General features: G+C 39.5%; 1 protein-coding gene and 1 long non-coding RNA gene across 12 annotated transcripts in view; one reads left to right on the forward strand and one right to left on the reverse strand.

Moving 5' to 3' along the window:
- hdac9b (histone deacetylase 9b) overlaps positions 1-25431 on the reverse strand; it is a 180104-nt gene that overhangs the window by 153478 nt on the left and 1195 nt on the right. For 2 of the 11 annotated variants that reach the window (XM_087285421.1, XM_087285425.1), the window contains exon 1: positions 200-255. The exons of 8 other annotated variants lie outside the window; for them this stretch is intronic. The gene's annotated coding sequence lies outside the window, so the exon portion shown is untranslated. Of the gene's footprint in view, positions 1-199; positions 266-25431 lie in introns of those variants that run through there. One more of the 11 variants, XM_087285412.1, reaches the window with a different exon arrangement.
- LOC147840243 (uncharacterized) lies at positions 17818-23413 on the forward strand. Its single transcript, XR_015511266.1, has 4 exons — positions 17818-18409; positions 18520-19350; positions 19392-19895; positions 19941-23413. It is a non-coding gene; the product is annotated as an uncharacterized LOC147840243 (long non-coding RNA).

A 25431-nucleotide genomic window follows, 5' to 3' on the forward strand; every position in this document is an offset into this window, starting at 1 on the left:
CTCAAGCCATCTGACTGGAGAATCATACACCTGCTGGGCTTCATCAGGCTAAAGCTGCTCGCTGCTGTATAATGCTACAAATTTTACAGAAAATGTTCCGAAGAATATGAGTCAGCTGATCCACAGATCTTCTGGCTATGCATGTATTAGCGCTATTAAAATACACTATACTCTGGGGTATTTTTTAGCCATGTCTCACCTGTTTTAGTCAGCCTTCCCACCAAGCTGTCCCTGTGATTTGATTTTTTTTTTTTCAGTCACAACTAATTTCTTGACTTTCATCACACATTCTGTCAGAACTGCTGATCTATGATTAATTATCATCCAAACACTTGAGTAAATGTGTGACTATGCTGATCTGGGGACAGAAAAGTGTGATGTTTTTTTTTTTTTTTTTGAAAAAAAAAAAAACTTTCTCATCTCCCTTACAAATTTGATTAACTTTTAATGTTCGTTTTTCTGTTTGAATGTTATATCCCCAGATCCAGCATGAATAGCACTCTTCTAATGACACTTTTTAATGAACCGAACATGTGAACATTAGCTACAGGTTGAGTAGTTAACTACAATGAAAGACATATTTTCATTGTTATTTAAAAAAAACAATGAAGGCTTTTGAATAGTTAAATAGTTAAAGGCTGAAAGAATTAAATTTGCACATATAAAATCATTCACACCCTTTCATGAAGCATGTGGACTTGAATATGAGAATTACATTTGTTCGTTACAGTATGAACTGATTTGCATGTGAATGAATTTTCCAACACCGCATTAGAGAGAGAGGAAAAGCTGATTCTCTTAAATAAATCTGAATTTTAGTTCAAAGATATATACATTAGATATTGCATTTGGGCCCTGAATTTGCGCCCAGTACTGCCGCTCCCTATACGCAATGTACGCAGGTTGCATAGGGCACCAACTCTGGAGGGGGGCACCATCTTGGCTGCTCTAAATATATATATATATATATATATATATATATATATATATATATATATATATATATATATATATATATATATATATATATTAATAAACTTGTATAGTGTAAATAAAAAATATATATATTGATCAAATGTTGAAAAATACATTTAAAATGTACATTTTATGACGAACCTAAAAAGTAACGTAATTTGTTTCCATGAATCTGGAAAACATATTTTTGGATAAAAAATTTGGATTTCGTTGCTGACTGCTTCAATACCGCTGCAATATTTGTGCAGTGCTCCCAGGGCAAAACTCATTCAAGTGCATTTAGTCAAGACCAAAGCCAATCTGAAGATGCTGGACAGTTGTGCTGCGTACCGGCAGGGGCGAATTTAGTCGTTTGGAAGCCCTAAGCAGTTTCAGCCATGTGGCTCAACAGTCCTAAAATGCCCCTTTTGTAGTTTTATTAATTTTGTGATATATTTATTTAGCTTTTTTGTTTTTGTTAAATCACTGAATCTCCCTTTCCCTGTTTTATCTTAATGAAATCTCTACAATTTAAATGATTTGTTTCTTGAAATAAATTCACAACTGAAAAAACAAATTAATAAATCGACTGCTTGACTTCACTTGCTGGACTGCTCCATGATTGGGGGTGTATGACAAATTTGTGTAGATGCTATAATTATGTTAAAATTTTATTTGTCAAACCCTCACCATACAAAATAAAATAATTGATGTTATGTGTATAATAAATACTTCTAGGTATTTAATGGGGGTCCCCAAATTTCCTGAGGCCCTAAGCAGCTGCTTATTTTGCTAATTGGTTAAATCCTCCCCTGGTCGTAACGTGCAAACAAAGAAAACGCTACGGTTACTAAAGTAACCCTCATTCCCTGAGGGGGGAACGGAAATGCTATGTGGAAAACCTTCCACTATGGGGTTTTCGTCAGAAATCAATCATCTGAAAGAGTATAAAATCAGGCCAAAGAAATGCCAAATGAATTGGCGGCGTCAGCATGCACAGCTGGCGTCAATGACAATCAGTGAAATATATAAGACGCGGCTAGTGCAATGCTTGACATTATTTTGAGCTGAGGAGACTTTCACGCTCAACAGCTAACGGACAATCGTTGTGGCAAAGGTATATAGCATACCACCCCCGCCCCCCCCCCCCCCCCCCCACAACCCCTCCAGTGAACGAGATTTATTTAGTAACCGTAGCATTCCCCATCGGATGGGGAACTCCAATGCTATGTGGAAAACCTTCCATTATGGGGAAATCTATGGAAAACGCCACAACGACAGCACCTTACCGTGTCCCTGGCGAAGGGTGCGCCACGCAGTAGAGCGAGCGCACTTACAACGCCGCGAGATGCATTCTTCCAACGTGTCTCCTGGCCCTTTCTCACCTTAATTACCTGTTTAGGTTTAGCTTTATTGTTCGGGGAGTCGAAAATAACCCTGTAAAAGGGTTTTTAATACAACAGTACGTTGGGAAAGTGTTCAGTCCAGGGAGGACACTGCGGAGTTCACCTGCTACCCAAGGAGGGGAGACCTAGTGACAGCCTGTGGCCCAGCACCGGAAACATAAGAGGATGGTTAGCGAGGAGGGATGACACGAGCCTGGCTTAACACAGGGGAAACTAAACCGTGGTTGAGTTAGCTTATAGGATCGCCCGCAGGGGATCACACATAGCAGGCACCTATACCCAGAACGCGGGCTGACAAGCAGGCATGCCAACAACGTAACGGGCCAATGTCTGACTCCTCCACTGAGTCAGATGCTTGGGGCCTCTGAGAAACTCTGTAGGGTTCACCGAACGGGGAACTGAACTAACAAAGCTGAAAAAGCGCAAGTACCTCCGTGTTAGGGAGAATAGCGCAGCAAGTGTGTTTCAACACCCCAACTGAATTGTTTCCTCAATCACCATTGGTTACCTAATACCCTTGAGGAAACCGGCTCCACTCGCAGACTGTAAAACCTAGCAAATGTATTAGGTGTTGCCCAGCCCGCAGCTCTGCAAATGTCTGTCAGAGAGGCGCTACATACTAACGCCCAAGAGGATGCAATGCTCCGTGTGGAGAGCGCTCTCACCCCTGGGGGACATGGCTCACCCTGGCTTTGAAGGGCGAGGGAGATGGCATCCATTATCCAGTGGGCCAACTTTTGTTTAGATACGGCACTTCCATTCTGCTGACAACAGTAACAGACAGAGAGCTGGTCAGAGGATCCAAAGCTCTGAGTACGGTCCACATAGGTTCGCAAACCAAACAGGTCACAATAATGAAAGGGCTGGGTCTGCCTCCTCCGTGGGCAGCGCTTGCAGGTTCACTACCTGATCCTTAAACGGTGTGGTAACAACCTTGAGCACATAGCCCAAGGTTAGGCCGTGAGGAGAATGTGAGAGTAGGCCGGCCTGAATTCTAGGCACGAGTCACTGACCGAAAATGCCTCCAGGCTGAAGGGGAGGACCTTGTACTGTCATGTTCGATCTTCGAACGCAGTCCGCAGATACTGCCGGTGGTGTGGAAGTATGGAGACATGCAGATACGCGTCCTTCAGATCTATTGCTGCAAATCAATCCTGAGGATGAATGCATCAGTTGATGTGCTTCTGCATAAGCATTTTAAAGCGCACCCTGTGACGGCAGTGGTTCAAAATGCGCAGATCTAGGATTGGCCGTAACTCATGGCTCTTTTTAGGTATGATGAAGTACGAGCTGTAAAACCCGCTCTCCATCTTGGCTGGAGGGGCTGGCTCGATTGCATCCTTCGCCAGGAGGACAGCAATCTCTACTCGCAAGACAGGGGCGGATGCAGGACTGAGCCTGGTAAAATACACGACTGTGAACTTGGGAAGCCGTTTCGGGAACTGTATCGCATAGCCGAGTCTGACCGTACGGATGAGCCATTGCGACGGGCTGGCCCGCGCTAACCAGGCAGGCAGAGCCCTTGCAAGTGAACCCACCCGTACGTTCGCTGACATGCCAGCAGTGAGGCAGCGTGGAGTGGGTGGGCTCGTCCAGGGAGCGCTGGGGTCCTATGGCAGAGCGAGAGGGGCTCCGACGGAGGGGCTGCGAGAGGGAGAGAAAGGAGACCGTTCTCTCGTGCTCTGTGAGCCATTAGCCAAATGCATCGATCCTGTGAGCTGGAAAGCATAGCGTCCCAAACTGGCAGTGTTCGGGCTGTCACATCCACGGAAGGGGAAAAAGCTCTTTGATTTAATGGTGTTTTTTTTTACACTGTTGAAGAGCCCCACTCTCCAGCGGGGGAAAGAGCAAATTCCCTCCTCTCCAGATGGCCCGTCTCAGGGATGCTGCGCAGTCCGTTTACCAAATTTAACGGCACCCTGGAGCAGGGTGGTGCTGGTTGCCTGCGAGATGCTCAGCGCAGCTGCTTGGCCGGAGGCATAGGCGGGGTGGCGGAGCAAAAAGCTACACGCGAGCTCCCTCTATAAAAAACAGTGGATGTGGATGGTTCGGTTGGAAGGGGCGGCCTTACGATCTCACCGATAGATTCCAACCTATCGCCTCTAACTGCTCCATTGGCGTGAACTCCTGGCCGAGTTCACTGATGGTGTCATCGAACAGGCCAGCCTGGGATATATGGGTGAGTTAAGAAAGCGAATTTTGTCAACATCACGCACACCACCATATTTAGCCTGAGGTGGTGTTCTTGGCCACTAATGTGGCCATCGTCCTTACCAGGGTGTGGAGCTTATGCCCAGTACTGGGTCGGAACCATCCTCATGCAGCTGGGCCAACGCCTGCTCTTGGTAGCGCTGGTAGGTGGCCGTAGCATGTAAGGTGAGGGTGGAGGAGCACGCAGCACACTACGTAAGCCTACTGTGCGCATCCAAGAAGAAGGGTTTTCACACCCCTCAAGTCAGCCGGGGAAAGCACGGCCATAAAGTCTGCTTCTAGATTTGTCACAGCGCTCATCAACCTGGAGGGAGGAGTGACCTCAAATCCTCATCAGACATTGACAGCCTACCCTCCAAGGATGGTAAGGATAGAAGCGCATGCAGATCGGGCAGAAAAAAAGTGCCCTCAAAACTGCGTGAGCTTACTGTGCACTTCCGGGAAGAAGGGGACGGAAGGCTTTGAATCCTCCACATAAAACCATCACTAGCTCGGCGCTCGAAGCAGCTCGGGAAAGCATGGCCATCATGTCTGCTTTTTAGATGCCAACGCCGTGCTCTCCACCCTGGAGGGAGGGAGCGAGCGGGTTTGCATCCTCATCAGACAATGACAGCCCATCCTCCAATGCAGCGATGGACATTTGATCCTCGGTGTCATCAAGTGAGAGAGCGACCATCCGAAAAGGGAGCGCTTCTCTTCACCTGAAGCTTGAATGGAGCACGTGAAGGAGCGAGAGGTCTGCTGCCCGAAGGCGGCGGATTTACTCCCACTGTAATTGGCGGATTGTACTCCCCGAGTGTTAACCGCAGTACAGGGGACAACTGTGGTGGGTCGCTCTTTTGCAAGAGCGAGCCACGAACTTAACTGCGCAACAGACATGACATCAAAGAGACAGCATGCACTGTCCGCGAGAACTGCATTAACATGCTGGACCTCCAGATATGAAACGCTGTGCTCATGCCCATCATCCGGGGATAGGAAACCACAGCATCCAGAATGCACAGTCAAGGCGACGTCTTGATGAGCTGCAAACCATGTTTCTCTTTTAGGAAAGTTTTTTCCCTATATACAAACCGCTCTTGGCGGACCGGATCCAAAGAACGCCAGGCAAGGGAGAAAAACCCAGCTCCACTGTCTGCCACTGCGTATACGTGCTCTGGACTGGGAGAAGTTGTTTCTCAATCTCTTTCTGTAGACACAGGTTGGAGAACCCTTAAAGACTCTCTCAGAAGCTCGTGAAAGGCTCTGAAAGTGAAAAGGATGTCGAGCATTGCACTAGCCGCATCTTATATACTAGACTGATTGTCATTGACGCCAGCTGTGCATGCTGACGCCGCCAATTTATTTGGCATTTCATTGGCCTGATTTATACACTTTCAAGTGATTGGTTTCTGATGAAAACCCCAATAATGGAAGGTTTTCCACATAGCATTGAAGTTCCTCATCCGAAGGGGAACAAAGCATAAAGGCATAACATTTCAGGTAAGATTTTGTATTTTTATTATTTTGTATGTTACAAGCTTTTGTGGTAAACAAGTAACATTATTAATGATAATACAGTCACTTACTGCGCTGACCATAAGGCAAAGGAGCAGTAGTATATATTTCCACTAAATTCTAGGCTTGAATGAGAATGAAATATGACAACAAGATGCTGATGCCAGCATTGATGATTGCATGCATGCATTGCATTGCATGATTACCAGCATGATTGTCGGCTAAGTGAGCTTTTTTTTTTCAAGTAGACTACCTTATATCTGTACCCGACATGACAGTGCCTGCACCTCAATGTGCATACTTTTTACTCTATATTATTGAATATTAAAAATATTATATACCATTTAAATCAGAAAGAGGGTGAAGCAGTGGCGCAGTAGGTACTGTAGTGCTGTCGCCTCACAGCAAGAGGGTCACTGGTTCGAGCCTCGGCTAAGTTGGTGTTTTTATGTGGAGTTTGCATGTTCTCCCTGCATTCGTGTGGGTTTCCTCCGGGTGCTCCGGTTTCCCTCACAGTCCAAAGACATGCGGTACAGGTGAATTGGGTAGGCTAAATTGCCTGTAGTGTATGAGTGTGTGTGTGAATGTGTGTGGATGTTTCCCCGAGATGGGTTGCGGCTGGAATCCGCTGCGTAAAAACTTGCTGGATAAATTGGCGGTTCATTCCGTTGTGGCGACCCGGATTAATAAAGGGACTAAGCCAACAAGAAAATTAATGAATGAATAAATCAGGAAGGTGGGACTGCACATTGAGACCCAGGGATATCAATTGTTCACACGAATCATTCATAGCAGAGATTGATTCACAAACGAATCGCTTGCTTCGTTAGGATTAGAAATGAAAGGAGGAGCGTTTCTGGGCATAGATTAGATCAAATTTAACAGGAAGGGAGGATAATACCTTTTCATGCACACAAACACATGCTCTTTGTGGACAATGCCCATGTGATCACTTATCCATCGATGTAGAAAAGTGATCTACAATTATAATTTTAAGAATTTTAAAAATTTGGCATACTGAGTACTCGGAAAACTCACGATCATGTGTATATATTGGTTGCTACAGGTGGCCAACTCACCACTGCACCTTGGTCCTACATTCATTTAAAAGAAGCACTACCCTGTACCAAACAGGCGGCTCTATTTGACAGATTCCTTTCAATAGACCAGGGGCCTCATGTAAGAAGACTTGCGTGGAAATCATACTAAAAAAATTGCGTGCGCACAAAGCTGTAAATGTGCGTACGCAAAAAAAAAAAAATTCTGATGTATGAAACACTGCGTACGCCGAATCCCACGCATATTCTTTGTACATGCGAATGAACGTGCACGAGCGCAAAACCCCTCCCTGCCTCCTGAATATGCTAATGACTCTACTTTGGCAAAACCCAATGAAAAAGCATTGGCAAAAGCAAGCAAAAAGAGAAACTTCAAACAGAATGTGAATTGGAGGTGCTCCTTTCGGAGGTAGACCGGAGAAAAATGGTGTTATTTGCAAGTTTGTCCTCCGGAATTGATAACAAAAGAAAAGATAGAGTGGGAGAGTTTAGCTAATGCGGTTAACACAGTGGGGTCTGAACATCGCACTGAGTGGATTAAAAAAAGAAATAGTGAGATGTATAGGTGCAAAATGATGTAGTGTACTTAAAAGTCTGGGTGGCGCAGCTCGTAAAACGCATGTCAACATGTTTTTACATGTTCGAGCACGAACTCAGTTCGAATCCAGCTTCTGATAAAGTCATTCTTCTTTTTTTCCCCAATACATATCAGATTTTGCCTACTATTTATCACAAGGAAGACAAGTAGAAATCATCAATAAGTCTGTGCATCATATTTGTTGAAATGTTTTTTGAAATGTGTCTGATTCACGCATGCAAATTCATCTTCAGATAGTGTCTTTATAGCAATGTGCGTGCAGTAGATAGCTCAGATTACATTGGGAAAACCGTTGATCGCTGCAAATTGCGCTTTAATGTTTGGCTGTCAACTGCATGGTATGGAAACTTTATATACCTACTAGATGAACCCGTTTCATACAGCTGCCATTGCACGGCTCAAAGACACTTGGTTGAGTGCAATTTAACACAACTGCCTCTAGGAGTCACCAATGGAAATAAAACAGACACGCACAAAAAAATGTGCGTATGCCAGCCATGAAGTTGGCATGGAGCTGCGCACATTCTCACGTTCATTTTATCGTTAATAAATCCAAACGTGAGCCATTCTGAGCGTGAAACCTGGCGTACGCAAAGTTTTTGTGCGTATGCAGCGTTGATACATGAGGTCCCAGAGCTGAAGATCTTTGCTCCAACCTCGGTTGCTAGGCTTTCGCTAAGGCATTGCTAGGGTGTTTTGACTGGTTAAGGTGTTGCTAGGCGGTTGCTAAGATGTTCTGAGTGGTGGCTAGGCGGTTGTTTCTAGGTTGTTGCGGAAGTATTTTAGGTAGTTATTAGGGTGTTGCTAGGTGGTTGTTAAAGTGTTGCTAGGCGGTTGCATTTTTTTGCTATGGAGTTGCTAGGGTGTTCTGAGTACTTGCGAAGGCATTAATAGGGTGTTTTATATGGTTGCTAAAATGTTGCTAGGTGGTTGCTAAGCCGTTCTAAGTGGTTGCTTAGACGTTGCTAGGGGGTTGCTAAGATGTTGCTAAGCAGCTGCTAGGGTGTTCTGGGTGGTTGCTAAAGCGGTTGTTAAGGTGTTTTTAGTTTGTTTAAGGTGTTGCTAGGTAGTTGCTAGGGTGTTGCTAGGCTGTTGCTAAGGTGTTCTGAGTAGTTGCTAGGCAGTTGCTAACATAAATTAGCATAGTTCTAGTATGAATTTGCATGTTGCTTGTTTCTAGTATGGATTAGTATCAGTTGGTGTGTTGTTAGTATATCCAATGTAGAGTCAAGGGCAGTTTTTTTTATAATGGAAGTCTATGGGACTATGCTAGGGTGCCGTAAGTGGTTGCTAGGGTGAGGCTAGTAAGTTGAAAAGTCGTCAGAGATTGGGAGATTGGTAGTCTAAGTTAAATGAGCCCAACCATAGGTCTGTGTGACAGTCTGGCGCAATGAGGACACAAAGTTTGGTCCAATGTTAAGTCAATAAGACTTTTCTGAATTTTCCAAGACAGTTTTCAGAAAACTGTAAGTCAGATCAGTTGGAAAAGATATTCAGTATAGTATCCAACTTAATTCAGTATAGTTTGCAGGTTTGGAGTTAGTTTGATGGTTGTAGTATGATTGGTCTATGAGGAGATGTGTTTTTAAAATAGTCTAAGAAGAAGAAGTTTATCTAGTATAACAGTATGTTGGCTTCTCAAGCCACCATAATAAAGAACTCCATTTTGTAGCTTTTTTAAAGACTTTAATCACAAACGCTGTATAAGAGAATAATCTTGAGTGTGTGTTTGTTCATTTCTAGCCTTCCACTGACCTTTAAGATATTTAACCAAAACCTCATTTATAAAAACACTGAATTTCCAGATGTCGACTTGCAAAAAAAGTTTCAATCCTTCACTAGAATTAATCAGACTGTATATAAACAAGAGAGCTAAGTGTGTAAAAGAAGCTTATTAAATTAGCAGAGCTGCTGTTTTAGTCACTGTCTCACACTGATGATAAGTGGCTTTATGTATGCCTATTTAAAGACATAACAGAATCATGCTCAGTGCATCATGTGTCCAGAGTTTATTGCATGCAATGACCTCAAAATAACAGCTTATGGCTGAGATATTTTTGTGCAGGAGCATCGAATAAAATTATAGAGTGCGTTTCTTTTTTTTCTTTTTTTCTGAGGTCACATTTCTATTTACGCTTTTCTCTGTTCTTCTTTCAACAACATGTTTTACATTCTCACAGCCTCGCTTGACTGAATTTCTGGCCTAGTGTATCTCGTACAGGTGTCCAATTAACGTCTGCATTAGATTTATTTTGGTGTGTAACCTCAAGTGTTGGTCTCCAGCCAGGAGTGCTCCGTTGATTCTATGACAGTACATTTTCTGGAGCTGAGAGTTTTCCCCTGCTACCGCAGTAAATCCATCGACACATTTGTTCGCAGGGCCTCGCACATCAACAAAAATCCTAACTCCCCCAGGAACCATGCACACATATTCCCAGGCATCTTCTCTCCCTGCTTTTGTGTGTGATGATGAAGGGATGCTGTAGGGAGTTTGTGTGTGATGGATGATGTAGTTTATTGTGCAGTGGACGAGTGTTTGCAGTATGAGCCGGTTTGTGCAGGTGTACAGCTGCCACAGTAGTGTTTATCCTGGCTCTGTATTGTGTCTGGGAACGAGGGCTCTGACGGAGACTAAATGTCCCCTGCGGCCTCAAAAACACTCTAGAACATGAGGCTAAGCCTGAGAAGAGAGAGGCTTAGCTGGTCAACCTTTAGATTGTGATATGTGGAGGTCTTTATTAGGGAACAAGCATGAAACATGTTTTATATACGAGTTGGAGATTAAATTATACTCCTATGATGAAAGTGAAACCAACATACTGATAAACGTATTCTTCTTCTTAGACTATTTTAAGAAAGCATCTCCTCCAAGACCATTTATACTACAACAAGCAAACTAACTCTAAACCTCCAAACTATACTGAATTAAGTTGCTTTATCTTTTCCAACTGGTCCGACTTACAGTTTTCTAAAGACTGTCCCAGAAAAGTCGTAAAGTCTTATTGACTTAACATTGGACCAAACTTTCTGACCTCATAGCTTTGCACCAGACTGTCACACAGACTTAAGATTGGGCTCATTTAACTCAGACTACCAATCTGCCAATCACTGATGACCTTTCAACTTACTAGCCACACCCTAGCAAGCACTTATGCCACCCTAGCAACTGACTTCTATTATAAAAAAAACTGACATTGACTTTACATTGGACATACTAACAAGTTACTAATCTATACTGGAACCGTACTAACAAACATACTAATTACACTAGCAACATGCTAAATCATACTAGAAACATGCTAGAAACATGCTAATCCATACTGGAACCATACTAATTTATGTTAGCAACTGCCTAGCAACTACTCAGAAAACGTAAAAAACCATCTAGCAACGTCTTAGCAACCACCTAGCAACTCCTTAGCAACTACTCAGAACACCTTAGCAACAACTTAGCAACCACCTAGCAACACCTTAGCAACTGCCAAGCAATGCCTTAACTACCAGTCAAATCACCTTAGCAACACCTTAGCAACAGCCTAGCAACCACTCAGAACACCCTAACTGGCAAGCAACACCTAAGCAACCAGTCAGAAACCCCTATCAACAGCCTAGTAGAGCTGAAGATCTTTGCCCGAACCCGATGGGACCCGACGGGTTAGGGTGGGTTTGGGTGGGTTCGAGCTTAATTTCTATCATTTTAGACATGGGTCGGGTCAGGCTTGGGTGGTCATGTGATGCATTTCGATTAGCGCAAGAATCCATTTGTTACAACATTAAGATCCATCCATGCAAAGGTAAAACAATTGATGACTGAGAAGCCAAAAAGAGCGAATTTTGACTGCGGTCAGGCCAGCCGCCAGTTCAGAAAAACAATCATTCTAGCCACAAAGGTATTTAGACGGTCGCTCATACAGTGCATATTGTTGAGCGCTAACAGCAATGTACAGCAAGCTGACAGGGAAGATGACAAGGTCACTCGCTACATTTAAATCGCTGTCATGGAAAATGAAATAGATGTTCTTGGCTGGTGGAAGATGAACAAACAATCCTACCCAAAACATGCAATATTAGCCAGATCAGTACTATACATCCCAGCCTGTAGCAACAGCAGTGAAAGGGTGTTCAGAGCGCAGAACTGCACTAAAGCCATTCACAGTAGATTCAATAATGTTCCTCTACAAAAACACGTAGCCTAATCTTGGTGAGTAAATAATCTTGGTATTTAATTTAAATTTAAAACTAAATATTAATTAAACCATAAAACCATAATGTAGACAGAGTATACAGGCTAATGTTGGCATTATTCTTTTAATCATCAGCTTTACCGTCACCGTTAAGACGGTAAGAAAGACTTATTTATTTATTTATTGCTATTTATTTATTATATTATTTATTATTTATTGGTGTGTTGGCCAATGTAAAGGCTAAGTGTATGTACCTAGGCCTATTCAGAGTGCTGAGATGTTACAGAGGACTTATTTCATTTCTTTGTTCCAATTTCTAAGAGGCCAATTCTAATTCAATTGAATAGGCGTTGCCAGTGGTTATAAGCTGATAGATATGGGCGAGTAGGGGCCTTCTGCCTTCAGGCTCAGAAGGCTGTTATCATCCATCCACATGGTTAATCATTTGCCAGAGGTCGCTGTGTACGCATTTTAAAATCTCAAATTTCTCCTGCGAGCACCATTCATGCCTGCTGTTCGCGTAAATCCACCAGAGGCTGCTGCTGATTTAATGTTTGACTGACTAAACAGCTGCACCCCAAATGGCACACTATACACTGTGTACTATGTACTTCTGCACTTACATACTCAACATACTGTAATAGTATATGTATGTAGCATGAAAATGGAAAACTAATGTTTTTTTTTTTTTTTTAACTAAGTGAAAATTCAAACTGTTTCCCTGATGATGTTTGACGGTTGCCAAATCAGTGGAATAATTAAATTACCAAAGTACCAAATAATACCTACCATAGGCGATATAATCACTCTCATAGGAGAATTTTGCTTTTACAATGCAAATCGAATAAACTTATCCAACATCTCAAAAGCTCCCCTCCCTTTGCTACATGTGCAAAGCAGTGTCTGTTGATTACGTGAAGCATCCGTCATTCTACTCTAAATTTTACCGGTTAAACAAGTGCATCATCTGGGTAATTAGAGTGCACCTATTATTTAAGAGTTTTCAGTGTGAACACACTATTTACACTATTTATACAACAAAATGTTGTAAAATAGTGCATAGGTATGCAATTTGGGACGCACCTTATGACTGACTGACTGACTGACCCATCATCCTCCTTCCCTAAACCCAACCAATGGTATTTTAAAGGGCACTGATTGACCCACCCACCCACTTCGCTAAACCCAGTCGACAGATTTAAAAAGCAATACAAAAAAAGAAAAGCCCTTGCCTAATTTTTACCATGTTTTCAGATTTTACCACATTCTCACCCGGTTACTTACTCGTTTATTTTATTTTTTGGCTACTGTTTTCGTCCTATCTGCTTTCTAGAATCGTTCTTCGACAGATTTAAACTCAGTAAGTCATGGACAGCTCCTCTCTGAGTCTCAAGTCCGCCGACATGCATGGTGAGCTACTGGACAAACTGATAACAGCAGTAAAGCCGTCCATATAGCAATAGTATCTGGATGCAGCCTTTATGATGCAAGCTGTGATTGCATTGTTCAGAGATGTGATGTCAGACACACTGCACTCAATGGAGCTACTGACGTCACTGTAAAGGGTAGGATTAGGAGTTAGGTTAGGTGAGCACACTTAAAAGCATTGGATGCAGCTCAGATTGCATCTGCAGCTAGACCTCTCTACCATATTGAGGTTAGTGGTCTGCTGGTAAACGTATTTTGTTTTAGAAATAAAATGCAGCCATACATCTATCTTAGGGATGCACCGATCCCGATACATGGATCAGATATCGGTTCATATTTTTGCTGTATAGGGTATCGGCCAGCTGGTACCAATTCAAATCTGATCTTTCGCATGTGCTATATTCTGTGTTTATAAGCCCACTAATACATGAAGGTAGTATATTAAAAGGCACTAGAAAGTTTTCATGTACACCTACTATATTCTAAATGTGTTGAAGCCATTTTTTTATTTTTTTGTGAATTTCACATAAATATTCAAGTATAAAATTCCAGTTCAAAATGATTAAATTTATGTTCAGTTCACGAGTAACTACAGAAACTTTATTATGTTAATAATAATAAAAGTAAATAGATAAATAAAAAAACAGCACAGTATTGGAATCAGATCTGTATGAGTCAAGTTTTGGTATCGGGATCGGATCAATTCAAAAAAATAGTTTCGATTCCTGTTCTGGCTACATAATTTGCGCTCTCCAGAAACGTATATATGGCTACATTTTCAGAATGAGTCTATGTTGCTTAAAACTATTATTACATTAAAGAAGAGCATCTAAGGGTCTTTTATCTACCAATTCTGAGGGAAAGAGTGTAAGCTATTTATAGCTTTTATTTATAGCGTATAGCTTTTTATTTTCTCAAACTAAATAAATAAACAATATATTTACTTTTTCATATTTATTAAGTTTTTATGAAGTAAAATGTATAAAATACAACCGGTAACAAAATAGTTCAGCAGTTAATGTTAGTTAGAGTATTACTTACATAAATAAATGAATCAACAATACATTTATTACAGTATTTGTTCATCTTTAATTAATGAAAATAAAGCAGTCCATTGTTAGTTCTTACAGTGTGATGTAATAAAATATATAACGCATTAGTAAAGGTTGAACTGTGATTAATAACTGCTGTTCATACCTAGTTTGTGTGAGTAAATACATTAAGTAGCATTAACTAATGGACCATTTTTAAAAACATATATTACCATAAAATCTATTAGACTACTAAGGTGCTATGTTTACAGTTTTGAAAAATGGCTTGAGATTTTGTTATTTAATTCAGAGACATTAATAATTTCTAATGTGTCTTAAACTTTCAAATATTTTTGGAGCCATTAAATATTGACCGAACAGAATTTTTATTGTGTCTAGCAATTGGAATTCATGCTGCACAGAAGTTCACATTATGCACCTGCTATGTTGTCCTCCACTTCCACAGCCTAAAGAAAGCTAAAGACTGCCACCTACTGTTCATATGAAAAAATGGCATTATTCAGTACAAACTCTGCTTGATTTGCCAATATGACTTTAAAGACATAAAAGATAAGTTATACGCCAGAACCAAAAGGTCTTTCCCACTCCTTTAACGTCTGTCACTGATGTCTGTTGGGATGGCAGTAGGACAGGGACTCTTTCATCCCTCCTGAGGATGCGTTGAACATCGATTTTGGACAGATTTGTCATCGTCATAAATCCACAGCTGTCGTAGGCATCGCATTTTTACATGTCACTTCAAACACATTCCTGTCTGTCTCTGCCTGCTTTACAGCTTCTGTCCAACTACTCTTCACTTCTCTTGAGCTTCTCTGGCAAGATGGCACGTTTCACGTCATGCTGCCTGAATGCTTGTTAGGCGCTAATCGGAAGCTCTGTGGTCATCCGTACAAGGTGTTGTCTGAACCTGTGTCCTTTTTTTGATCATGACCTTTCTTTCTTTTCCTCTCATGTCCTCATTTCTCTCACGTCAAACAACTGGAGGATGGGTGAGAATGTTGTGTGTGTGTGTGTGTGTGTGTGTACTGGTTTGGGTGATTTGACCATGTATAGGACCTTGTTGAAACAACATTAATGTGCTTAGGGGGTCATGTCTTTGTAATTCTAAACACTTTACAAAAAAAATAAAAAATACTAACTTGCATCTTTTGCGCAGGTTCTTGTGAGGCTTGGGTTTAGGGGTAGGGCCATATAATAAATGTTTTTTTTACTGTAAAAAAAAAAAAACAGTCCTTGTAAACCTTCAATACCGATGTGTGTGTGTATTGGTTTTGGTGGTTTACAAGGACAAAAATGTATATACTGACATAGGTATGAGCTTGGTGAAACAGCATTAAAAGGTCAGGGAATACTAAAATTCACAAAAAAAAGTGAAAATTAGTTGTTCTTGCATTATTTACAGCAAATTCATTCTTCTTGTTAAAAAAGAAAATTTGAAGCTGCGTCACGGCCATGAGATCCTTGAGTACATTTTAGCTTGGAGGCTGGATGTCTGTACCCACTGGTACCACGTGACATCTTTGTGTTTTCAACATTATTCATGAGAAAGACTTGGTTCAAGCCAATCAGCGCTCTCTATTGTGAATGAGATGCAACTTCATTAATATGCATGATAGCTTTGAAGATTGTTTTTTCCTGTTACAGTGTTCAGACAGCAGACAGTTACCACATTGAGTTGCCAAATATAATTAAAAGAAGTGGAAGAAGAAGAATTGTTTGGAGACATGGGTCATCAGTGTTGTGTTTATAAATGTGCTGCAATGAAGGTTTTGTTTCCATTTCCCCGCAATGAGAGCACAGCTCGCGTATGAACCCACAATTGTGGATTGCAGTGGTCTGCTTACGTGCGACAAAAATATGTTTGGTAGAAACATTTTTTACCTGAGAGCTTTTTGCATCTGGAAATGGTGAAATCCAGATTTGCCACTTGTCTTCTTTTAAAAAAACACACGGTTCCAGTTTGATTTGATTGTCCTGTCTACAGATTTGGTAAGTGTGCGATCAGTGTTCTTTACTTATGTTTATTCAGATGGCAAAGTTAGTTAGTATCGTCAGCAGTACTCTTTCCATTTTTAAAGACATTCTTTCGTCAAAATAATTTTGTTACTAAGTTTACAGTACGTTAATATCACTACAATATTATGGACTGAAAGATCTGCTGTAAATGCTGCTCTCTGAATGTAAATGATTTTCGCCGCATTTTCTGACTGGACATTCTATACACATATGGCTGTTTGACCCAAATCCCTTCATCTGCCAAGAAATGCAGAGGTTTTCCTCACATCCAATGTCTTGTTTGCCAAGGGGGCATGCAAGAAATGTTCCTGAATGAAAGTGAAATTGTCAAATTGGAGTTCAAGTCAACAAATTAAGAATGAAACATCTGAAATTACACGAAACTCTGGAGAAAATATGGATAGCGTGGTGATGCAATGATGTTAATTGAATTGTGTGTTATAGCATGTAAAATGAGATTAAAATGAGGAACATTCAAAAAGCAACTCATGTAAACACTATAATCGCATTATTGTCTTATTCAGATTAAGACAAATACTTTGTTTACTGATGTCCATGTAAATGTAATTTCTGTCTATCTTCCCTGTGTTTCTGTTGCCGCTCTGTTGCACATAATGAAACTCCTCTTTTTATGCAAACCCTTCCTTCTTTTGCCACCTAAACAAAGTTGGACTCACCTACTTTCCAGTTAAACAACTCCATTTTTTCAAACTAGAAATGTAAAAACACCATGCTGGTGTTAGGACAGGTGGTTAGGACATGTAATGTGTCCTTGTATTTATAAACAATTTAAAATTATATTTAATGGCATCTTTTGGCATTCAGAATTTGCCACAGGTTTCCTGTTTGGGTTTAGGGGATGGACCATATAATAATTTGTTTTTTATTGCATAAATTTCATTACACCTATGGAAAGTCCTCGTAAACCTAAAATACCAACATGTGTATGTTTGTGCGCCTGTGTGTGTTTGTGTGCTTTAACCAGCTGTTTGCTATCCCTCATGTTGATGGCCTGGGAGTCTCCCAGAAGCAAAGCAGAGCTCTTGACCCTGAGTCCACTATCCTTTCACAAGATAATATTTCTTTCCTCACAATCAATACATTTTTAGTTAGATTTTTATTACATTTCTTATTTTTTTATTATTACTATAATTTATAAATAGAGTGATCATACACTCTAAAAAATGCTACAAAGACTTTAACACATTTGCTTGGCTAGTTAATTATTTACTTGACATTATACGGTATATACAGTAAAACCAAAAAAATTCACACACAGGATATATATATATATATATATATATATATATATATATATATATATATATATATATATATATATATATATTTTTTTTTTTTTTTTTTTTTACTTTTTTATTTAACTATTATTATTTTTTTTTTTTACATTTTTTTATGTAACTTAATATAACATAATTAAGTAAACTTCAAAGTATTGTACCCAAAAAGTCTTTATAACACTGTAGACTAAAACCCAACAGGAAGTCTGTTGAAATGAGACTCTGAGTCTGGGAAATGTTGAAGTTCTGGTTTGCATGAACCAGTTGACTGCATCAGGAAACAGACAAAGTATTATTAGTTGTGTGAATATCGTCATACTGAAAAACATTTTGACTTTTCTATGACATTATCAACAACACATTTTAACCGCAAAGAACCGAGTTCATGTCATATTTAATTACTATTTTCTAAACTGTAGTTTGGGGGAAACAACTTTTGCATTGACTTGAACTGCCAAAACAGCTCTGAAACTGGTGTGGCAGTTCTGGGGTGTGTTTCCCAAACAAGGACATAACTTACGGTTGAACCATCATAGTACAATGGATCGATTGGGAAAAGAACAATGTAGTGTTTCCCAAAACGCATAGTTTCTCTGTTGCAGATCCATCGCTTGAACCATGTTAGTCAAAACATAAAATGCCGAGAGTGACACTCTAAACAGGGACGCTCTAACTACTTCTTTAGAGGAAAAACCCATAATTTCTTTGTGCAAATTATATTGTTTTACACACGCACACATTTAAAATGAAATCCAATATTAGATTTTCTAAAAACATGCACTAGCTTTCCATATTAACTAAAATATATGTAATATAGGGTCTATGTTTCCTTTACAAATATTTTTGAGAACATTACATATCCTATTCTAAAACATAAAATCACTTGCAAAAGCTAACACGTATTCTAATCTTACAGTATAAATAAATAAATAAATAATGAGGCTTTTTATTATAAAATGAAATGTAACATTTATTATGTATTATAAAAAGGAAAAAATCATACTTCAATAATAATATTAATGATGATGATGATGATGATAATGATGATTATTACTATTAAGTAGGATATTGTTTATTTATTTATAAATTTTTTTAGAAAAGTGTACTTTTACAATTTGACACATGTAAACCACTGCAGAAAGTTTTAACCAGCGGGCCCATGTCATATACAGTACAGGTACTTAATAAATAACCTACTATTAATAAAAAGAATTAACGTATGCTTATTGTTTTCACAAGCTTTGAAGACATAACATAAATTCTGCTTTTAAATAATAGGTCACCTATAGCTTTCGCCATGAGCCTGTATTCAAAAGGACATCAATGTTTTCAAAGTGGACTGCGACGGGAGCACAATTGTAAACATGAAGGTCGCTGTACTTTGATAAATTTAAAAATTATTTGAAAGCAAATTACACCTAAGATAGATGACCTTAATGCTTTTTTATTTTTAATCATTTCAATTTTGAATGTTAGAATGTTGAAAGCAGCATCAAGAGAAAGGGATATATATGTGCCCGAAGGCAGCCTGCAATTGTGGTCCAATTCAACAGCTCCAAGTCAAAAGCTCTATATCTGGGTGGCAGATCTGACTGGGCTACTGCATAAACCTAAGTTTAATGTTCTCCACAAAATGTCTGTGGAGGCAGTGAGCCTTTAATGTTCTCCACAAAATGTCTGTGGAGGCAGTGAGCCTGAGGTCTATGGTACATGAGTAAACTTTTAATATCAGATAGCAGAGTAGTATGAAAAGGCAAAGTAGAAGGAAGTCCAAGAGACCTTCAACTTATACTTCTGGAGCACCCAGACTCTGTCAGCTGATTATTTAAAAGCTTTAGGAGCCTCTAGGGCAGTGGCTCTCAAAACTGGTCCTGGCACACCACCGCTTTGCATAATGTGCTATCTCTTCACCAACTGTATGATGCTCTCAAATCTCTAAATAGGTGAAGAGACTTTAACAAACAAAGCAAGGAGGGCTGCAATACTATAATATAATTATCAGAGAGGTCCACCCGATTAAGCAGCTGAAAGATGTTTTGACCTGGGACCCATAACTGCAAGTCTTGTCAAAAACAAGAGGAGCTCTCTGACTTGATTCAGCATGAAGAACATAGGTCCTAAACTCCTCTAGGGCCGCAGCTCTGCACAGTTTTGATCCAGCCTTAATCAGACTACTCTTGAACACCTTGATTAGTTGAATCATCTGTGTTAGAATAGAGTTGGAGCAAAGCTGTTCAGAGCTGCCTCCCTCCAGGAATTTGAGACCTATGATGTAGAATCATTGTTGGCAGAATAGAGCGCTGTTAGTGGTTATTCAACAATGAAGCAACGTGCAAGTGTGACCTAGTGACGAGATGTAGCAAGCAAACAATACAAGCAAAGAAGGAACACAAAGAGGCCTGCCATAATTTCACTACATTTCTCAAATATTTGCAAACAATATGGATTATTAGATTACCAGACATATTTGCAGGAGCTAATATTAACATTAATATTAACTTACAAAGAAGATTCAACATGACCTTATTATACATCCTAAAACCAAACTTAACAACTATAATCTTACTTTACTTAACCTTACCTTTTATTTTCAAATAAAACATGTAGTCCAATTCCGGTTCTTGCTACACGTCAAGAAGTTGGAACGGTAAAGAATTCACCACTTTGTATCGTTGCCATTCCTTTTCACAATACTTCTACACAATACATTCTTCCAGCAAAAAAGTCCTAAGGTGGGCAACAACAAATTCTGTATTTTGTTGTCGCATTTTGCATTTCGAAATTGTGCCACACATTCTCTTTTTGAGACAGGTCAGAACTGCAGGCAGGCCAGCCAAGTACCTGTATCCTCTTTCTCAGCAGCCAGGACTTTGTAATATGTGCAGAATGTGGTTTTGCATTGACTTGTTGAAATATGCAAGGGTGTCCATAGAAAAGAAGGCAGCATAATGTGCTCCAAAATCTCTATGTACTTTTCAGATTTAATGGTGCCATCACAGAAGTGCAAGTTAGATTTGCCAGGCGCACTTGACAATTACAGACCCTGGCTTTTGGACTTGTTGCTGGTAGTACCTAAAATACTGATTCATCTGACCACAGTACACATTTCCACTGTGTGCCAGTGCATCCCAGATGCGTCTGAGCCCAGAGCAGTTGATGACACTTCTGGACTCATATGGCATACTATTGGCACAGTATAGTTTTATCTGGCATTTGTGGATGTAACTACATATTGTGGTACTTGATAAAGGTTTGCCAAAGTAGTCCTGAGCCCATGTAGTGATATCCCTTATAGATGAATGGTGATAACGGATGTATCAGAGATCACAGTTGTTCAGCTTAGACTTATGCACATGTCCTTTTTACACTGAAAATCTTCCAAATTCCTTGAATCTTTTAATAATGTTATGCACTATTCTTTAAGGTGAAATATCTAAATGTCTTCCAATCTTTCTTTGAGGAACATTATTTTTTTTTTTAAATCATTCATTTTCTCGTGTATTTGTTGGCAAAGTGGTGATCCTCTGCCCATTTTTGCTCCTAAAGAACTAAACCTTTCTTAGATGCTGCTTTTGTACCAAATCATGATTACAATCACCTGTTGACATCACCTGTTTTAAATTACATCATTATTTAACCACATTACATGATTACTAGCCCTAAATTGTTCCTGTCCCAACTTTTTTTTAATGTGTCGCATGTCTAAATGACAGAAAAGGATGTATATTTACAAATGAAATGATGTTGACCAAACAAAACATAAAAAGTTTTGTGTTCATATTGCATATTGTCTGCAATAAAATACAAGTAAAGGTAAATTTAGAAATTACTACGTTTCCATACTGTACCAACATTTTCTGATTTTGGGTTGTATTAATAAGCAGCAAACTCATTTCTAATAACTGATTTATCTTAACTTTGCTATGATGAGAGTAATTAATATTAATTAGGTTAATTAGGTTAACTAGGCAGGTTAGGGTAATTAGGCAAGTTATTGTTTGTTCTGTAGAATATCAAGAAAAAATATAGCTTAAAGGGACTAATAATTTTGTGCCTAAAATGTTGTTAAAATGTTTTTTAACTGCTTTTATTCTAGCTTAAATAAAACAAATAAGATTGCTTCTAGAAGAAAAAACATTATCAGACATACTATGAAAATGTCCTTGCTCTGTTAAACATCATTTGGGAAATATTTAAAAAAGAAGAAAAAAAAATCAAAGGGGGCTAATAATTCTGACTTCAACTGTATATGAAATAACTACTTAATGGTTTGTAATTTGCAGATCCTCTTTGAGAAGTGAGGTAAGATCCTCACTTTAAGTATCCTTAAAATGGTACCACAGTGAATAATGGTGGTTAAGGCAATGTTTTCCTTTTAAAATGTCAGATATAGTTCAAAAACATGAGTTTTACTTAAATTATTTTCATCACAGTCAAATTTCATTGTGTCCTAGTTAAAAAATGTAAAGTTTTTTTTTTTTTTTATTCAAGTTTAGCTTGAGTTTTGTGTATATTTGCATGCGTTTTGTGACAATTTAGCATTTAAGTAAATTTTTTAATTTAAAAAATGCTAATTTATTATAATAATATGGTCCTCACAAAAATGTATGATGTGTTTAATTCTTTATTTATTATTTATTTATTATAGTACTGAACATGTCTCAATATGTTCATTACATAATGGGCGTATTTTGTTCATAGTCCTTTTGCTTTAGCCAGAGAATGACACTAATGATGATCACACATGTTCATCACCACAATGGACCGTAAAGCCCACCGGATGTGTAGAGTTCAGAGGTCAGCAGATCTCAGACAGGACTGCAATACAGAGGCAGTTTTTGACCCACTGGTCTCCTATACCCTTCCTCTGCTGACTGACTAATTCAATTTGTGGGAACCTTCAGCCATGGTGAAGGCAAATTCCATCTGGTCTTAGTGGGTCTTACGGGGCTTATGGAGCCCAATCCACAGGGATTATCCTGCTCAAAGTGGGGCAGTCCCCAAAGCTGTGACACTCTTAGTTAAAAAAATAATAATAATAGCAAAACCCTGTCTGAATAACACTGTGGATTTAGAAATGTATATGATTTTATAACAAAAGTTTATTCATTTTACTTCAATTTAGTCTCTTATTTATCAGGGGTTGCCACAGTGTAATGAACCGCCAACTACTCCAGCATATGTTTTACGCAGTAGATGCCCTTCCAGCCACAACCAATAACTGGAAAACACCCATACCATCTCGTATTTACACGCACATACATACACTGCAGCCAATTTTGTTTGCCCAATTCACCTAGAGCATGTCTTTGAACTGTGGGGGAAAGAGGAGCACCCGGAAGAAACCCATGTGATCATGGGTAGAACAATACAAACTCCACACAGAAATACCAACTGGCAAGCCGGGACTTGAACCAGCAGCCTTCTTGCTGTGCAAAACTATGCTGGATACTGGCCCTCCAGGACCAAACCCCTGCTCTAAGGGCAGAGTATGGCCAGGCTGGTATTAACTGACAGAATGAAAACAGTTACTCTCTCTTACTCATTCACTATCCTTCAGCTTATTCCCTGCTTTATCAGGAGTCACGACAGCAGAATGAACCTCCAATTAGTTGGCCATATGTTTCACACAGCGGATTGCCTTCCAGCCACAACCCAGTACTAAAAGTACTACAATCAGTGCTGGGAAAACCCCACACACTCTCCCATTCACAAACTATGGCCAATTTAGTTTCCAATTTAGTTATCTTATTCACCTACAGTATACCGCTTCTCTGTGAGGGAGACTAGAGCTCTCGCAGAAAACCCACATTGACACAGAGAGAACCTGCAAACTCCACACAGAAGCCCTCCTGATCTAGCTTGGGCTTGAATCAGCAACCTTCTTGCTTAGAAGTAAATGTGCTGATCACTTATTCACCGTGCCACCCAGGACTTAATAAAAACAATATTCATTCATTTTTTTTTCTTTTCGGCTTAGTCCCTTTATTATTCTGGGTTCGCAACAGAGGAATGAACCGCCAACTTATTCAGCATATGTATTACGCAGCGGATGCCCTTCTAGCTGCATCCCATCACTGGGAAACATTTATACACACCCATTCACACACACACACACACACACTCATACACTATGGACAATTTAAGCTTACCCTGTTCACCTGTACCACATGTCTTTGGACTTGTGGGGGAAACCGGAGCACCCGGAGGAAACCCATGCAATCACGGGAAGAACATGCAAACTCCACACAGAAACGGCAACTGATCCAGCCAAGCCTCGAACCAGTGACATTCTTGCTGTGATGCTACCCACTGCGCCAATGTGTCACCATAAAAACAATAATAAATAAATAAATAAATAAATAAATAAATAAATAAATAAATAAATAAATAACAATGTTTAAATTACTAGGTCTGCAGAAAAAAAACACAATACAAAGTAAATTGGAAGCAGATGAGCTACAGCAGCAGAAGACCACTCTGAACCTGTAAACAGGAGACTGACCCAGCAAACATGCTTCTGCAGGGTCCGTGCTGGCTATTTGTGAGCACTGTGGGCTACAGCCAGCCCACACCAAATCTAACAGGCCCAGTGTAGGCTAATCCAGGTATGGCCTATAGATGCAGACTCACTATGGTCACTCTGTGTCATTTCACATACCTTGAATTCTGCTACACTCAAGATTTACAATTGAAAAGATTCCATCATTACTTGTTTATAGATGTTTCTCAAATATTTACATTTATATATCAAATGTATGGCTGCAGAAAGGAACTAACATTGTGAAATGAGACTTTTAACAAACCTGATTAAAGGTGCAGTATGTAAGTTTGACACCCAGTGGTTGAACTAGGTATTGCACTCCAGGATCAAAACAAATGCAAGTGCAGGTTGCCAGACTGAGGACAGGAGAGATTGATTTTAAACCGTGTTCTAAATAAAAGCAACAGCATGTGATAGATGGAATATTTTCCATATTAAAAGAAGTTTTTGTCGTAACCAACACCTCGAATTCATATATTAGAAACGGCTTCTATTTCACACAGGTGACCAACAGAAAATTATGACAATGATCACCTCAGGTAGCCTAAACCTTATGTGCTTTATTCAGTGTTAAATGCTAACAATGTGAGTTTGAATGACATTTTACTTGACATTTAATCATGTTAAAGGTTAAAATTTATTAAATATATTATAAACCTTACCATTCCATGAGTGTGTGCATTTTCTGTGCTTCTGAATGGCTTTATTTAAATTTCAAAACAGCCAAATCACTGCGTATCTCATAACGAAGCGCGTTGTTAGGCCATGCAGTTACAATGTAACCTGCTCAGCCAATGTTTACTTTAGAAATATTTATATCATTTGCTAAATAATAACCTCACGTGGAACTAAATCTGTCTCATTTTGGAGTCTGCTACTGTCCACCGGAGGTCGCATTTCAGTCATGGACACATGCTTTCAGAGCCTTAAAATATGTGGGTTTTTTTCAAGGTAACCTGGGGGCTGAAACATAATTGGCTAAACTGACATTGGGCAGGTGAAAATTACCAAAGACAGTGTTCTGGCACAGAAAACACATTTTCAAAGCAGAATATCTGACCTCAGCATTGTTTTTCAGATAAACAAGTATGTTCACTGAGCATGTTTCTTAAATATCTGCAAACAGGGCATAAAGCATATATGGTATTTGCATTATAAAAGTAAATAAATTTGGATGTTCAATAT

The sequence above is a fragment of the Danio rerio genome, chromosome 16 (genome assembly GCF_052040795.2).
Source record: "Danio rerio strain M-AB ecotype USA chromosome 16, GRCz13ab, whole genome shotgun sequence".
NCBI lineage: Eukaryota > Metazoa > Chordata > Actinopteri > Cypriniformes > Danionidae > Danio > Danio rerio.